General features: G+C 45.9%; 1 protein-coding gene across 2 annotated transcripts in view; it reads left to right on the top strand.

The window, feature by feature from the left end:
- LOC135980821 (heparan-sulfate 6-O-sulfotransferase 3-like) overlaps nucleotides 1–18,818 on the top strand; it is a 61,300-nt gene that overhangs the window by 16,483 nt on the left and 25,999 nt on the right. The gene's annotated exons all lie outside the window — the stretch shown is intronic.

Genomic DNA, 18,818 nt, shown 5'->3' with positions numbered 1-18,818 from the left:
AGTCAGCATTTGATACTGCAGGCACAGCATGCTGAAGAATTAGAGAGGGCGGTGCAGAACGGGGAAGAAAATGGGCAGCATGTGACCTCCAGAAGAAGGAAGAGGAGAGCCCATGTACCCCCAGTACAGATAGAGGTAAGAAAGCGTTTTCAGGCTCTCTGCACAGGTACTGAGATGGAGAATGGGTTTGGAAGAGTCATCTGAGGGAAGGGATCAGATGGAGGCCCTATCTACCAGAAAGCATGGGATGCATTATCCTAGGGATGGGGATTCCACGACCACCACTCCCAGGGGGAGGAGACAGGTGGTGGTGGTCGGGGACTCCCTCCTAAGGAAGATGGAGTCATCCATCTGCCATACAGACTGGGAAACATGAGAAGTGTGCTGCTTGCCTGGAGCTAGAATTCAGGATGTGACGGAGTGTCTGCCCAGACTGATCAAGCCCTCGGACTGCTACCCCTTCCTACTTCTCCACGTGGGCACCAATGGTACTGCCAAGAATGACCTTGAGTGGGTCACTGCAGACTATGTGGCTCTGGGAAGAAGGATAAAGGAGTTCAGGTGCAAGTCATGTTCTCGTCCATCCTCCCTGTTGAAGGAAAAGGCACAGGTAGGGACCATCGAATTGTGGAAGTAAATGCGTGGTTACACAGGTGGTGTCGGAGAGAGGACTTTGGATTCTTCGGCCATGGGATGTTGTTCCAGGAAGAAGGATTGCTGGGAAGAGATGTGATCCACCTAACGAAGAGAGGGAAAAGCATCTTCACAGGCAGGCTTGCTAACCTAGTGAGGAGGGCTTTAAACTAGGTTCACCGGGAGGTGGACACCTAAGTCCTGAGGCAAGTGGAGAAGTGGGATACTGGGAGGAAACACAAGGACGGTGCAACAGGGGAGACCTCCTGATTCATACTGAGAAAGTAGGGCAATAGGCTAGTTATCTTAGGTGCCTGTACACAAACGCAAGAAGTCTGGGAAACAAGCAGGAAGAATTGGAAGTCCTGGCACAGTCAAGGAATATGATGTGATTGGAATAACTGAGGCTTGGTGGGGTAACTCACATGACTGGAGCACTGTCGTGGATGGGTATAAACTGTTCAGGAAGGACAGGCAGGGGAGAAAAGGTGGAGGAGTTGCACTGTCTGTAAGAGAGTAGTATGATTGCTCCAGTTTCATACTGAAGCTCTGAGAAAAGCCTGTTGAGAGTCTTTGGGTTAAGTTTAGCGGCTAGAGCAACAAGGGTGATGTCGTGGTGCATGTCTGCTATAGACCACCAGACCAGGAGGATGAGGTAAATGAGGCTTTCTTCGAACAACTAACAGAAGTTTCCAGATCACAGGCCATGGTTCTCATGTGGGACTTCAATCACCCTGGCATCTGCTGGGAGAGCAATACAGCAGTGCACAGACAATCCAGAAAGTTTTTGGAGAGTGTTGGGGACAACTTCCTGGTGCAAGTTCTGGAGGAACCAACTAGGGGCCATACTCCTCTTGACCTGCTGCTCACAAACAGGGAAGAATTAGTAGGGGAAGTAGAAATGGGTGGCACTCTGGGCAGCAGTGACCATGAGATGGTCAAGTTCAGGATCCTGACAAAAGGAAGAAAGGAGAGCAGCAGAATATGGACCTTAGACTTCAGAAAAGCAGACTTTGACTCCCTCAGGGAACTGATGGGCAGGATCTCCTGGGACGCTAATATGAGAGAGAAAGGAGTCCAGGAGACCTGGCTGTATTTTAAAGAAGCCTTATTGACAGCACAGGAACAAACCATCCTGATGTGCAGAAAGAATAACAAATATGGCAGGCAACCAGCTTGGCTTAACAGAGAAATCTTCGGTGAGCTTAAACCCAAAAAGGAAACTTACAAGAAGTGGAAACTTGGACAGATGACTAGGGAGGAGTATAAAAATATTGCTCGAGCATGCAGGGGTGTAATCAGGAAGGCCAAAGCACAATTGGAGTTGCAGCTAGCAAGGGATGTGAAGGGTAACAAGAAGGGTTTCTACAGGTATGTTAGGAACAAGAAGGTCAGGGAAAGTGTGAGACCCTTACTGAACGGGGGAGACAACCTAGTGACAGATGATGTGGAAAATGTGTAAGTACTCAATACACTGTTTTGCCTCCGTCTTCACAGACAAGGTTAGCTCCCAGACTGCTGCACTGGGCAGCACAGTATGGGGAGGAAGTGAGCAGCCCTCAGTGGTGAAAGAACAGGTTAAGGACTATTTAGAAAAGCTGGACATGCAGTGCAGCCGAGGGTGCTGAGGGAGTTGGCTGATGTGATTGCAAAGTCATTATCTTTGAAAACTCGTGGCGATCAGGGAAGGTCCCGGACGACTGGAAAAAGGCAAATATAGTGCCCATATTTTAAAAAGGGAAGAAGGAGAATCTGGGAAACTACAGACTGCTCAGCCTCACCTCATTCCCCGGAAAAATCATGGAGCCAGGTCCTCAAGGAATCCATTTTGAAGCACTTGGAGGAGAGGAAGGTGATCAGGAAATGTCAACATGGATTCACCAAGGGCAAGTCATGCCTGATCAACCTGATTGCTTTCTATGATGAGATAACTGGTTCTGTGGATATGGGGAAAACAGTGGACATGATATATCTTGACTTTAGCAAAGCTTTTGATACGGTCTCCCAGCAAGTTGCTACTTGCCAGCAAGTTAAAAAAGTATGGATTGGATGAATGGATTATAAGGTGGATAGAAAGCTGGTTAGATCGTCGGACTCAATGGGTAGTGAACAACAGCTCGATGTCTAGTTGGCAGCTGGTATCAAGCAGAGTTCCCCAGGGGTCGGTCCTGGGGCTGGTTTTGTTCAACTTCTTCATTAATTATCTGGATGATGGGATGGATTGCACCCCCAGCAAGTTTGTGGATGACACTAAGCTGGGTGGAGAGGTAGATACGCTGGAGGGTAGGGATAGGGTCCAGAGTGACCTAGACAAATTGGAGGATTGGGCCAAAAGAAATCTGATGAGGTTCAACAAGGACAAGTGCAGAGTCCTGCACTTAGGACGGAAGAATCCCATGCACTGCTACAGGCTGGGCACCAACTGGCTAAGCAGCAGTTCTGCAGAAAAGGACCTGGGGATTACAGTGGACGAGAAGCTGGATATGAGTCAACAGTGTGCCCTTGTTGCGAAGAAGGCTAACGGCATATTGGGCTGTATAAGTAGGAGCGTTGCCAACAGATCAAGGGAAGTGATTATTCCCCTCTATTCTGTACTGGTGAGGCAAATCTGGAGTACTACGTCCAGTTTTGGGGCCCCCACTACAGAAAGGATGTGGACAAATTGGAGCGAGTCCAGCAGAGGAGAATGAAAATGATTAGGGAGCTGGGGCACATGGCTTATGAGGAGAGGCTGAGGGAACTGGTCTTATTTAGTCTGCAGAAGAGAAGAGTGTTGGGGGATTTGATAGCAGCATTCAACTACCTGAAGGGGGGTTCCAAAGAGGATGGATCTAGGCTGTTCTCAGTAGTGGCAGCTGACAGAACAAGGAGCAATGCTCTCAAGTTGCAGTGGGGGAGGTCTAAGTTGGATATTAGGAAAAACTATTTCACTAGGAGGGTCGTGAATGGGACTGGAATGGGTTACCTAGGTAGGTGGTGAAATCTCCATCCTAAGAGGTTTTTAAGGCCTGGCTTGACAAAGCCCTGTCTGGGATGAATTAGTTGGCGTTGGTCCTGCTTTGAGCAGGGGATTGGACTAGATGACCTCTAATCCTCTATGATTCTATGAACAGGAAATATGTAAATAGTTAAACTTTGATACTTGCTGATTTATTTTCCATTTGAGACTTATATCTTTCTTTCAAATGTTTGTGAAGTCATCCAAAGTCCACTGAGGACAATGAAACAAATTGATACATGCAGTATTGTTATGGAAGGTGGCGTTGCTATACATAGTCTTTGGGCTTATATAGATGAACAGTTAGTGCATGACAAGGTGGGGCATAAATCTATCTCACACTAGTATGCTGCACGCTAACTGTCCATATGGATCCTGCTGATGCACACCAAAATCTCCCTAGTGCATTTTGATCTATTTCAGTTTCAAAGCAGAGAACTAGGGAACTCTGTGAATGGCAGCAGGGTCCACATGGACAGTTAGTGCACAGTAGGCTAGTGCAAGGTAGATTTGCATCCCAATTAATGTTCATCTACACAAGTCATAAAAACATAAGAATGGCCATAGTGAGTCAGACCAAAGGTCCATCTAGCCCAGTATCCCATCTTCCGACAGTGGCCAAATGCCAGGTGCGTCAGAGGGAATGAACAGAACAGGTAATCATCAAGTGATCCTTCCCCTGTCACCCATTCTCAGCTTCTGGCAAACAGAGGCTAGGGACACCATCCCTGCCCATCCTGGCTAATAGCCATTGATGGACCTGTCCTCCATGAATTTATCTAGTTCTTTTTTGAACCCTGTTATATTCTTGGCCTTCACAACATCCTCTTTCTCTTTGCATGCAGGCAAATGTGGGAAGACATACTTTGTGTTCTTGCTAGCTTTGTTATGGAAAGTTCTGGGTAGAGGGAGCTTTGTGAGCAACGTGAAAGTTTGCTTGCTACCTGAACATAAGAACAGCCATACTGGGTCAGACCAAAGGTCCATCTAGCCCAGTATCCTGTCTTCCGACAGCGGCCAATGCCAGGTGCTTCAGAGGGAATGAAGAGAACAGGTAATCATCAAATGATCCATCCCCTGTAACCCATTCCCTGTTCCTGGCAACAGAGGGAACCTAAGTCTCTGGCAGAAGTAAATTCTTGAGGTAGAGTTGCTCCCCCAAAACTGGGCATTGGCACTGGGCTGAGATTTTTGAAAGAAAGGATTGTCTTGCATGCTGTTTGTGTTAAAGGATGGGTATATATTACTCCTGGGGGAATTCTGCATCAAAAAATTAAAAATTTTGTGCATAATATTTTAAAATTCTGCAAAAATCTGCATATTTTATTTGACAAAATAATACAATATAATCACACCATTTTCAATTATATTGGTAATTTATTTCAAAATACTTGTCAGCAAGTATGTCTATAACAATACAGACAACAAAAAAGATTAAGGAAATGTTTTTTGACAAATAGATTCCTTATTAGGCATATCAATACAGAACTTTTAGTAATAATTCATTTAAACTACAACACATAAATGTATTTTCTGCACCCCTCAGAAGCAATGTAAAGGCTTGGGGGAGTCAGGGGTAATGGAGGAGTTGAAGGATAGGGAAGTGATTGCTGTGAAGGAGACTGGGAGTGAACCTGGAGGGTTGTTGGGTGTGGGTGAAAGAAGTATGGAACAGGTTTTTGGGGGTAGCGGAAGGACTGTTTGGGTGTTGGGGAGCCTCCCTCATGCTGACCCTGGCTGATACCACCCCACTGAGTCAGGTACATCTGCCCCTGTCCCTATGTGGCCCTGCACTCCCACTCTCCATTCACCCAGGCATATCTGCATATATCCCCATGTGACCCTGCACCCCCACTCTCTCCTGTCCCCATGTGGCCCTGCACCCTCACTCCGATTCAGCCCCTGGCTCAGTATTGTCATCCCATTAGCTCCTGTGCCCCTACCCCAGTCTCCCCCCACTAGCCTTTCTGAACCCCAGTTTGTGTGAGCCCCAGAAGCCCTGTGTGCCCTGCTCTCTGTCCTGTCCCCCTCATATCCCATGTCCACTCACCTGACCACATGGGCAGGGCACCGTGAGGAAGGGAACCTCTGCCCTCTTTCCTCTCCATGGTTGGCTGCTCCAGCCCCTGAGCCAGCTGCCTTCTTTTCTGGCACATTAGTCCCTGGTAGGTGATAGGTGTAATTGCAGTGTGACCACTCTCACGGCTTCCCTTTGCCGTGTCAGAGTCAGTTATTCTCGGGGGGAGGGGGGGCAGGGAATCTGACAGGAAGGACATTAATCCTGTGCTTGTGCTGTGATGATCAGGAGTACATAATGAAGCCCTCAAAAGTTTAGAAATGCTAAAGTTATGGTTCTTCAAGCAGTCTCTGAACATTGTACTCCTGGGAATTTTGTGCCAAAAATTAAAAATTCTGTGCACAATATTTTAAAATTCGGCATATTTTATTTGTCAAAACAACACAATATAATCACAACATTTTCAATTATTTTGGTAATTTATTTCTAAATACCTGTTAGCAACTATGTATGTAACTATACAGACAACAAAGATTCAGGAAATGTTTATTGACAAATAAATTCCTTACTAGGCATATTAGCATATCTATTGATTAATTTAATTCCTTCCAATTTACTTTTTGAAGTACCATAATGAATGTCTTTCCCTGGTTATTTGCATGCTTCAATAATCATATACTCTAATCAAATATTTGTTACTGGCTCCATCTTGTAGCTCTTGTGGTTAATGGCATAACTTCTACTATGTTCAGTGGTGCAGGATCAGGCCCTTATTTAACTTAGCTATATGTATTTGTTTCCTTGCTTATAAATTGGGTGCCTCCAGCTCCTCAATTGTTTTAGCTGCTATTCTCTGAATTTCTTCCGATTTACCGACATCCTTCTCATATAGAAACACACAGAACTGAATAGTGTAATTTTGATTGGGTCCTAACAATATTTCATAACGAGAACTATTGCCTCCTGCATCTCAGATGGGATAGATATGAAGGTGGAGCCTCAAACTGCATTTTTTTAAAAACTCATATGTAACAAGGTATCCATTATCGCTTAGTGTTATTCAGCATTTCTGTTATCTAAGATGTTACCTTCTCATAAAATATCTATTTCAGATTTTTCTTTTTATTTTGTAGTCACATGAATTTTTCCAAGTTGAATTATATTTTATTTCCTATCCTTATTTCCAACTCCTCCAGATATCTTTGTATTATTTCACTGACCATGCATTTATTTGATGCACCTTTCAAGTTAGTATCATCTGCAGATTTGATTAATGTAGTAAATATTGTTTCCCTTATGATTATTATTAATTATAAGATGTTATGCTAAATAAAATGGTGACACCCACTCCTTCTTGTGATATTCCCCAACTCGATGTTCATTGACTGTAAATATTGGCAATCAGCTAATTACCAGTCCACATGAGAGTGCTGATATCACTCTTAATCCATGTGATCAATCATTAAATTCTTTAATGAAATCTTGCAATATTATTGGTTCTTCTTGGAATGGGAAAGGAATAAATAATCTTCAGTTACCATGCACACTGCAAACTGCATCATATTTTCCTCTGCCAAGTGACAGCAATAAACAGATCTTGGCAAAAGATTTGACACAAAAGAAGTTTAAAAGTGAACTGTACCATCACTTATTTTGAATGATATGGCAATAAGCCAATAATTCAATGGATCACTGAGCAGCTAGAATGATGAAGCAGGGGAACTTAACACAACCATGAAATAAAAAAAGCAGCACTCAACTTTTTAAAGGTGAAAAAGATAACCATGTTTTCAAAGTCATAGCTTTATACGAGAAACAATGGCCTCCATGTCCTCTTTTTTCCAATCATGTAATGCTTGGCCATTCTGTGGAGAAAACCCTTTTCCAGTCATTCGATACTGATCACTACGGACCTCCATGTTGCCCAGCAGTATTGAAAATAGTGTAGCATCAAATGAGAATTACTTGAAAGAATACAGATAAGTATTCACTGTAAGCATGGGGCCAAATTCTTCTGATTTATATTTAACTAACCCCAAAGAAGCAAGGGGGTTTCTTGAAATGTAGGTCAATATAGCTGCATAGAATTTGACTGGCTAACATGAGACTTAAGCTTGAGACCACAACTGGAGGTAACTTACACACTAAACAGCCTATCGTTTGATGCATCATGCCAGATCAGAAAGTAAAAATGCTGTTAGTTAAAGGTATTTGGCAAGTTTGCATTTACAGTAACTATTATGTTCAAATTATGAAGAGGTGAAGCTTGGCACCAAAGAGAGAAAAGGCTCAGAAGAAAGGATCTGTTAGGACACATGGTTTAATGAGATTTCTTTTCTTAGCTGAATGTTATTCAGTTCTGAGCATCAAATTTATATGCCACATATTTTAATTAAATTAACATGCCAAAAGGATAGGGGAAAAACAGACACAGATATTTTCAAACCACCAAGATCTGGGCTATAACACAGCATATTTGTTGGCGTCATTTGATTCCAAGGCTGCCACAACAAGAAATTTTAAGCCAAAAAACCCTTTACAGAGATTATTTCAGTGCTTTGTGACAAAACATGCACATGACATTGAAGGTAAAACTGGAAAGAATTAGCAATTTGGACAGCTTAATTTGGATGCCAGAGCAACAGTGGAATACAGTAGAAACAAAGGCAAAAGAGCAGGGACAAACTGCATGATGTGTAAACTTAAAGTTCTAATGAAAAATAATATCTTAGCTGACTGAAGGTGCAAGATTATAGAAAAATGGAGATGAGTCAGAAAAGTGTGATGTCCTAAAAATTTGAGAAAACAAGGAAAATACAGAATGCCTTGAGTTCATGGAGTAATGGTTCTAAAACTCCTTAAACACAAAAGGCTTTGTGTATCTTGAAAAAGAGTTACAGGATCACTGGAAAAGAGAAAGTTGAACACTGCCAGTATCATTACATTTCATAATACTTATTTATTAATCCCAAATAAATATGAATAACTGATGGGCACATGATCATAGATTTTCTTTAACATATACTAATGTACCTAAAATATATATAATACCTGTTTTATATGAAATATTAAATTAAAGAAAAACTCTGAACCTTTAGGATTTACCCAAAGGGTCCGTGCCCAGGGGCTCTGGAACCTTGGTAGAAGTGGGGAGGGGCCATTGGCGCCAGAATGTGACCCTGCCCCCTGTTCCTTCTTTCTCCCCTGCTCCTCCTTTCTCCCCCCAGGGCCCTACCCCCTGTTCCTCTTCTTCCCCCCAAGGTCCTGCCACCTGGCCAAGCTGGAACCTGGAGACCAGATATGGTAAGAGCCGCCCAGGGAGCCTGGCTGCTATGGGGAGCCCTGGACTCGCCACCTGCCCTGGGCAGGGGCTGGGGTGCCTGGAGGCAGCCCCCAGCCCATGTTCCTGCTCCCTGAAAAAGTGCCACCCAGGGCAGGTGGCGGGTCCAGAGCTCCCCACAGTGGCCCAGGCTCCCTGGGCTGCTCTTACCATGGTCCGGCTCTGGCTTCCAGCCTGGCCAGGGGGCAGGGCCTCGAATGGAAGGGAGAAACAGGGGGCAGGGCCCTGTGGTGAGTGGGAGCTAAGGCCCACCTCACCCCCCCACAGGGAAAAGGCTGGTGCCGTGCCGCTAGCTGGGGTTGTGCTTAATTCTGGCATTTCCTGATTTTTGAGTGCTTGACTTTGCAACCTTAATAACGTTCTTTTAACATAGTTTTTATTTCTTGTGGTATTGACATGTACTATCAGTTAATTATAAATATTACATAGTTTTAAATCCTTTTCATGAGTGGTATGTAATGTGAGCAAGAATTTCTAGGAACTGAATGGACACATTTTTTGGATAGTTGTGTTTTTTTCTTGCTTATCTTTAAAAAAAATGTTTTTAACTGCCTTGAAACAAGAAAAAAAAATACCAGATGGGCAAAATCAAATTGCTTGACAATTCTAGGGGAAAAATATAAAATGAATGATATGACAAAATTGATAAGGCCAGATGGTGAATTTCAGCTACACAGATGTAAATCCGAGGTTATACGTTGAACCTTATTTGAAGATGCCCTGAGACCTGCTTAGAAATGCCCTGTTTTACTGCACTTTATCATGGAACTATGATCCTCCTGTTCTGTGCGAACCCTCAGAACTTAGCATCTGCATTGCGTGATTCACAACTTCTCTCATTTTTCTTGCAGAACTGACATAGTTTGATTATACCTCCTAGGAGCCAGTGGAAATAATATTCCCTTCTCATAGTCCTTTTGTAAATGAAGGAAGGGTATTCGTTTTCACAGCAGTATAGAATAGGGTTCCCAGGCATCCAGTTTTCAACCAGAATTAAAAGTCTGGTTGGCGGCCTGCAGCAGGGCAGTCAGGCTGCCTGCCTGGCTCTGCACGGCTCCTGGAAGCGGCTGGCATGTCCCTACTCTGGCTTCTAGACACAGGGATGGCCAGAAGGCTCCGCACGCGGCTTCTGCCCTGAGTGCTGTCTCTGCAGCTTCCATTGGCCAGGAACCACGACCAGTTGGAGCTGTGGAGGCGGTGCCTGCAGGCAGGGGAAGCATGCGGAGCCACCTGGCTTCCCCTGTGCCTAGGAGCCAGAGGAGGGACATGCCAGCCGCTTCCAGGAGCTGCCTGAGGTAAGCACTGTCTGGAGCCCACACCCCAAACCCCTGGCACAGCCCTGAGCCTCCTCCCGCACCCTGAACACCTCATTTCTGGCCCCACTCCACAGCCTGCACCCCTAACCCAAAGGCCGTATCTCCTCCTACACCGCAACCTCCTGCCCCAGCCCGGAGCCCCTCCCACACTCCGAACCCCTCAGCCCCACCCCCAGCCCCTTCCTGCACCACAAACCCCTCAGCCTTGGCCCCACCCCAGTGCCTACACCTCTAGCTGGAGCCCTCACCCCCTCCTGCACCCCAACCTCCTGCCCCAGCCCGGTGAAAATGAGGGAGTGAGTGAGGTTGCGGGGAGAGCAAGCGATGGCGGGAGGGGAGGATGGGGGGGCAGGGCCTCATAGAAGGGGCAGTACAGGGGCAGGGCAAGGGTGTTTGATTTTCTGCGACTAGAAAGTTGGCAACCCTAGTCGTGAAAGAACCAGGATTTTGCGACACCCACATTGTGTGATCAGTTTTTAAAGAAATAGGCTGATTTCTTTGTATGTGAGAAGATTTGTATTTTAATCATAAGTGTTACTTTTAATTTCTTCTTTATAGTGCTAGCTAAAACTGCATGAATACTAGCATACTCTTTATTTTATAGTACCAGTGAAATTGTCTTCATGTGAGAATTCTCTCAATAGCCTTATTATAAAAATGTATGCTCAATGTGGAATGATTTTATGATAGTAAAGTCTTTTTTATATCCGTATAAAGTATGATCTGTTTTTAATAAACCGGGCCGTTAAAAGTCCAGTCGGCAGTGCAGCGGGGCTAAGGCAGACTCTCTGCTTGCCGTGGTTCCGCGTGGCTCCTGGAACCAGCAGCATGTCCCCCCTCCGATTCCTACACATAGAGGGATCCGGGGGCTCGGCACACTGCCCCCGCTGCAAGCACCAGTTCCGCAGCTCCCATTGGCCGGGAACTGCAGCCAATGGTTGCTGCGGGGACCGCGCCTGCGGATGGGGCAGTACACAGAGTCGCCTGGCCATACCTCCACATAGGAGCCAGACGGGGGACGTACTGCTGCTCCCAGGATCTGCATGAGGTAAGTGCCACTCGGAGCCTGCACCCCTGACTCCCGCCCACACCCCAACCCCCTGCCTCAGCCCAGAGGCCCCTCCCATACTCCAAACCCCTCAGCTCCACCCCCCAGCCTGGAGCCCCCTCTTGCAACCCAAACCTCTCATCTCCGGTCCCTCCCCAGAGCCTGCACCACCAACTGGAGACCTCATCCCCCCCAGCACCCCAACCCCTGCCCCAGCACGGAGCCCTCTCCTGCACCCCAAACCCCTCATCCCTGGTCCCACCTCAGAGCTTACAACCCACAGCCGGAGCACTCAAACCCTCCCGCATCCCAACACAGTGCCTCAGACTGGAGCCCCCTCTCACCCCCTGAACTCCTCATTTCTGGCCCCATCCTGGAGCCCAGACCCCAAGCCGGAGCCCTCACCCACTCCCGCACCCCAACCTTCTGAACCAGTCCAGTGAAAATGAGCTAGTGAGGGTGGGAAGAGCGAGTGACAGAGGGAGGGGGAATGGAGAAGGGGCCTGGCATGGGAGGGGCCTCTAAAGAGGGGCGGGGCAAGGGTGTTGTGCGAGTAGAAAGTTGGCAACCCTAGGGAGGACCCAAGTCCCTGTACCTCCCCCTGGCCTTAAAGACTGAGGCCCTGGAACCAAGCAGGGGGGCCAAGAGCCATATGCTCTAACTACTAGGCTGTCTGGCCCTCCAGGCCGCCTGTTACATTGCTTTAATCTAGTACTATGTAACTCCATTGCGTTAGATGGATTTACAAAATTGGACTGACGTGGGTAACAGTGTACTATTGCTGTCAGTTAGTACAGTCACTCATTTAGCGCAAGTGCTGTGTATCTGAGAGTACGTCTACACTGCAATGAAAGATCTGCTGCATGGCCACGGCTCGCTGGGGTCAGCCGACTTCGGCTCATGGGGCTCAGCTTGCGGGGCTAAAAATTGCAGTGTAGACATTCAGGCTTGCTCTGGAGCCTGGGCTCTGAAACCCTATGATGGGGGAGGATATCAGAGCCCTCACTCCTGCCCGAGCCCAAATGCCTGCACTGCACTTTTTAGTTCCACAGCCTGAGCCCCACAAGCTTGAGTCAATTGACCTCAGCTCTGAGACTCGGTGCTCTGAGGTTTTTATTGTAGTGTAGAAGTACCCTCAAGATCCCAGATTTAAATTGCTGATGACCCTTGCCCAGGCTTCCTTAATTCTGCTATTTCCTAACTTTTGAGTAATCAACTTTGTTTTTTTAATATAGTGGTATTTTTTTAATAAAGCATGTGTGTATATATCAGTGTATTTCCTCCCGCCCGCCCCCCACCTTTATATTACTAAGGATATTTGCCTGGGAACAGGAACTTTCCATATCAAAGTTAATGAGTTCCTGACCCCCTGCTTGTGACATTCCAATGCATTTCTCTGGAAATGATTGTTGCAGTGATTTTTGTACAGTGTTCATACAGGGCTGGTCCACACACACACACACACACACACACACACACACACACACACACCCCTCTTCTGCTAAATGTCCTGAATCAGTTATACAACACCTATCCAGACAACCTGTGAACAGCAGCAGCACGTCAGCTAACAAATGCAACACAGGGAGGTTGCTGCAAGAGAAACTGACCTGTGTGACACCATCCCAGTCAGTTTCTCTCTATAGTTAGCTCACTGTGTAGCTTACTTCATGCAGAAGGAAACTGATTAATCTAGCTAGGGAAAAGTCAGTTTCCTTCTGTATCAGCTTAAAAACATATTACACACAGGAGGAATCTTTTTCCCTGTGCAACTCTTTCATGCATAAAATGCTGCTACTCTTTCAGAGAGCAAACAATAAGAAAAAAGAGCAATAAGAGACGAGTGAAAAGGTAGCAGAAAGGAGGAGCAAAAATGCAAGAGAAGAAAAGGGCAAAAAAAGAGACATATTGAGAAAAAGGTAAAGCAGAAATAATAGCAGTTGTCTGAATATTGGTGATTCATTGTCTAGCTAGTCTAGATATTTAGATTGTTCTCAGTGCCTACCACATTCAATATTTATTCCAAAGGATCTTGTGTTCAGTGTCAAAGAAGTGAGGATATTCTTTTGAGATTCAGTTGAGACAGAAAATGCCTCAGGGAGGGTGTGCTGTATAGCACTCCTTGCACCTTGTGGTGGAAGATGTCTTGTGTGCACCCCTGCTGCTCACTGTCAGATCCTAGCAGGGGATATGGGGAGGATTGGCCATGCCCATAACCTGGCTAACCACACCCACTTGGGGCCCTGGAGTGGCACTAGATCAGGGGTGGGCAAACTACGGCCCGCGGGCCGGATTTGGCCCCTGAGGGCTTTGGATCCGCCCCGCAGGATTGCCCCCCCCCGGCGCCGCAGGCCCCGCGCCGCTCTCCAGAAGCGGCCATCTCCAAGTCCCTGTGGCCCCCAGGTGGGGTGACAGAGGGCTCCATGTGTTGCTCTTGCCTCCAGGCACCACCCCCCGCAGCTCCCATTGGCTGGGAAGAGGGAACTGCGGCCAATGGGGAGAGGTACCTGGAGGCACAGCAAGGGCGGCACACATGGAGCCCTCCTCCCCCCCTCCCCCAGGCCTGCAGCGCTTCCTGGAGTGGTGCAGGGCCGGGGACAGGGCAGGCAGGCAGGCAGGGAGCCTGCTCTGGTCCCAGTGCGCGCCACTGCCACCCCAGAGCCCGAAGCCCTCCTGCACCCCGCCCCAACTCCCTGCCCTAAGCCTCCTGCCTGCATCTTGCACCCCAACTCCCTGCCCTGAGCCCCCTCATACATCTCGCACCCCTCCTGCACCCCAACCCCCTGCCCTGAGCCCCTTGCTGCATCCTGCACCCCTGTGCACCCCAACCCCCTGCCCTGAGCCCCCTGCTGCACCCTGTACCCCTCCTGCAGCCCAACCCCCTTCCCTGAGCCCCCTCACACAGCCCACACCCCTCCTCTGCCCCAATCCCTTGCCCTGAGCCCCTTCCTGCACACCCCATCCCCTCCCACATCCCGCACTCCCTCCCTCCCACACCCCAACCCTCTGCCCAGGCCCTGCATACAATTTCCCCATCCAGATGTGGTCCTTGGCCCCAAAAGTTTGCCCACCCCTGCACTAGTTGCATTCACCAGTCTTGATCGACTAGTGCTCAGGGAGTGCTAGAGGCCTGCCAGGTGCACTGAAGGGATGGGACTCCTCCCAGTACACCTATGTAGGACAAGGCACAATACAGCCCCATATTTGAACTGTAATGGGTGTTAGCACTACAAGAATTTCCTCTTTTTCCAAGTATATTTTTTGGTCATAAATACTTGACGGTATTAATGTGTTTGTTCCTAGCCTAGTGAGCGTGTTTTTATTAGGAACAATGTGGAGGAGCATCTGAGATTAATTATTTCAGAGATGCAGTTTGCCTGAATGTACTTGCTGCTTGTGGGTCTTTTTATCAGGGTCCTTGGGAGCATTAAGGTCTCATAAATAATGGTGTATGAATGTTTTCCCTTCTTTCTTTTATTCCCTTCCATCTGTGTAAAGTTTTCTGTCTTCTCACTTTAGATTATAAAGTTGCTTCCCACTAAGAGGCAGGATATACTAGAGCTAAATAACATGCAGTGAGAATTCTGGAATGTATAGTTTTATTGCACCTGGAGAATACAATAGCTTGTTACATTTGTTAAACAAATTTTTGTCTTACAAACCCACTTCCCAAAAAGGTTCTTTTGAATAATTTCTTAGCTATTTCTTTTAGTCAGGGGGTATTACTTTGATTATTCAGAAAATAGCATGGTAGGATTTTTTTAATTTACAAGTTTTATTGTATTTAAAAGTATTTAGCATTCAATATTCATATTGAAAACACTTACTAAAAGAATACAGTTTTAATTATTGTTAAAGATTTAAGCAGCAAGGGCAATTTAGGTTACATATTAGGAAAAACTTTCTAAGTATAAAGGCTGTTAAGCTCTGCACAAGGAGAGTTGTGGGATCCCCATCACTGGAGGTTTTAAGAACAGGTTGAACAAACACCTATCAGGGATGGTCTAGGTTTACTTACTCCTGCAGCACGGGGGCTGGACTTGATGGCTTCTCAAGAACCCTTCCAGCCCTATATTCCTCTAATTCTATGATTCCAGTGACAAGGTTAAAAGTTAAAAGCATTTAAATAATTATCAATTTTAGGAAAATTCTGATGGATTTTATAACATTACTATCTGAATTTTGGTTTCTTATTCATCCTTAAGTGTGTTGATTGAAATATTCTCTATGAAAGAGGAGTGATTTCTAAAATTCTGTAAAAGAACTTTAAGGATTTTTTAGGATATAATTTTAGTGTTTGTTTTATTCGGGGGAAGGAGGGGTCAGCAGTCTTAGTTCTGTGTACAGTACATTACTATCCAATATATGATGGTAATATACAATACTATGTTACTATCCCATATATATGTTGGATCTGATTTTGTTGAGAGCAAGGTAAATTTGTTGTCTGAAATAATTAGTATCATGCATCTTGGGAGTAGGAGGAAGAAATCATAAATCCCGTGAGGCCAGAAAATTGACCATCGGACATGGAATTGGTTCCTTGATCTTGTGTTTAGTATTGTTTAGTTAGGTTTTGTTTCTACTCTATAAATTCAGGTTTAGCACGTGCAAATACAAAATACATTTGAAAATGGCAGCTAATCATTTTTCTGACTTCCAGTTTAGGAAGACTGCGCACAATGTTGAGCCTGTGATAGGAAAGAGGGAAATAAATGGAGAATTTTACTGAAAAACAGAGCATGGTACTATAGTAAGCAAGTCGACGATCCACTTCCCAATCTTAAAATCTGTGTGCTAACAATAAAGGCAAGCAAACTTCACCAGTAAGCACTCGCTGTTTTCCTATTTATTAGAAAGATAAAATTGTTAAAGGGAAATCGAAGGAAGCTTACAGTGCTCCAGCAGTGCGGTATGTGCTTTGTGTATCAATGTAAAAAGGAGCAATCACTTCCCAGATACCCTGATTCATTGGACTTTTAATAATAATTAATAATTAGCTCTTATATAGTGATTTTCATCTCCAGATCTCACAGTGGATTACAAAGAAGGGTAAATAAAATTAGCATTTATTTTCTATTTTAAATAAACCCTCTATATTTGAGATTTTATCTGTAAAGATTTGGTAAGTTTAATATATTTATTGTATCAATAATAGTGCATATTCAATTGTCTCTGTGGGAAAAGACTAGCGAGGTTGAGCTATTTGCATATTCTTGTTGGTAAATCAAAGCTTCTTGTACTAACATAAGAGGGTATTATTTTACATTGTAAAGATAAAATTTCAGAGACGGTTACAACCAGCACTCCAAAAATGAGAGAAGCTGATCGTGTTTTCTAGAGAAAGGAGAGCAGAAAAGCGATTCAAATACTGTGGCTGGATTTTAATAAGGGCTGGATTATCTCATAGCCCCTAACTGAATTTATACCAATGCAAGCAATAAGACTAATTAAATGTCATGCTTCAAGTTGTCAGATGATTGCCTGCAGGGGCCAGGAAGGCCCCTCTTCCTCTCCCCTCCCTCCCCCCCAATGCAGATGTGCATCATTGATTAGGATTTGGTCATTCCAGAGGAACGTTGTTGATCTAGAAGAACCAATGGCTTGCTTGGAATAGTAATTTCTGTGGAATCCTGACATCAATACAGGACTTTTACCTTGAATATTTTTTTCTTCATCTGTACATTGTGTGACAAACCCAGCCCAGTGGGGTACAGGAGTCTGGTAGAGGGCAAATATACTGGTCACTGGATGAGTAGTTTTCTGTTCCGTGAGTGACCAGAGCAGGGGCTGCACTAGAGTAATCAGGAACCTGCTAGAACCAGTTAAGGCAGGCAGGCTAATTAGGGCACCTGGAGCCAATTAAGAAGAAGCTGCTAGAATCAATTAAGGCAGGCTAATCAGGGCACCTGGGTTTTAAAAAGGAGCTCACTTCTGTTTGTGGTGTGAGTGTGAGGAACTGGGAGTGAGAGGGTGTGCTGCTTGATGACTGAGGAGCACTAGCGTTATCAGACACCAGAAGGAAGGTCCTGTGGTGAGAATAAGGAAGGTGTTTGGAGGAGGCCATGGGGAAGTAGCCCAGGGAGTTGTAGCTGTCATGCAGCTGTTACAGGAGGCACTATAGACAGCTGCAGTCCATAGGGCCCTGGGCTGGATCCTGGAGTAGAGGGCAGGCCTGGGTTTCCTTCCCCCCCCCCCCCCCCAAACCTCCCAAACCTCCCAATTGACTTGGACTGTGGGTTCTTCCAGAGGGGAAGGTCTCTGGGCTGTTCCCCCAACCCACATGGTGAATCTCTGAGGCAAGAAAATCCGCCAATAAGCGCAGGACCCACCAAGATAGAGGAGGAACTTTGTCACAATTGCTGTAGACTGAACCTCATCATCCAAACTGGTTAAACTTTGCCATATCACTTTAAAATTTTGCTTGTTTACCAAAACCTTAGGAGTTGAATTTCAGCTCAGGGTCTGGAAACACTTTTGAAGGGGTTAATAGGTTAGTGAATTTGTACTGTAGCAGCCCTAGGTGCACCCATGGGGGAAAAAATAGTGGGTGCTTAGCACCCACTGGCAGCCCCCCTACCAGAACCTCCCCCCAGCACCTTCTGCCTGCTGGTGGGCCCTGCAGATCAGCACCTCCCTCTCCCTCCCAGTGCCTACTGCCTGTTGCAGATCAGCTGTTTTGCAGCATCAGGAGGTGCAGGGGGGAAGAGCAAGTGTGCAGCATGCTTGGGGAGGGGGTGGAACTGGGTGGGGAGGGGTCAGGCTGGGGTGGGGAGAGGTGGAGCAGGGGCATAGTGGGGTTGGGAAGAAGCAGGGCAGGGGGGGCCTTGGAGGAAAGGGTGGAGGGTGGGCGGGGCCGGGCTGGAGCACCCCCCGGCAAATTAGAAACTCAGTGCCTATGGTACCAGCAAAGCCAGACCCACCTGTGCTGCTTGTAGTGTAGACTCTTATCAACAGAAGGAGTTTTTCCATCGTCAATGTAGGTAATCCACAATGTTGGGGGAGAGCAAGATGGTGTGGGGCATGGGGTGGGGTAAGGGTGTTTGGTTTTGTGCGAGTAGAAAGTTGGCAACCATAAAAGCCAGGAGTGAGAGAACAGAAACAGAGAGTTGAGTTCCAAATATCTTATAGAGGGCTGTGTAAATAACATTAGCCTCATTAATACAACGAGTACCTGACCTATGGATCATATACTCACAGTGCCACTAACACTGTTACTGTTTTCACTGCTCTTTCATTTTTCATAGGCCTGTTCATTGATCTGTATGTGCTATTTTTATCTTGATTTGAATTGCACTCTAGTTATAATACAATATCAAAATGCTTCTAATAAAGCTTCATCAGCTTCAGAGGTCAGCATGTGAAGTGATTATTTTATAGAGGAACATTCACTTGAAATTACAGGTGTAACTTGTTTCACTTTTTCATTACAACCATATAGTGTCAACTTTTCATGTAAAATTCTG

The sequence above is a fragment of the Chrysemys picta genome, chromosome 1, assembly GCF_011386835.1.
Source record: "Chrysemys picta bellii isolate R12L10 chromosome 1, ASM1138683v2, whole genome shotgun sequence".
Classification (NCBI taxonomy): domain Eukaryota; kingdom Metazoa; phylum Chordata; order Testudines; family Emydidae; genus Chrysemys; species Chrysemys picta.
This window is presented reverse-complemented; position numbering and strand designations above follow the sequence as displayed.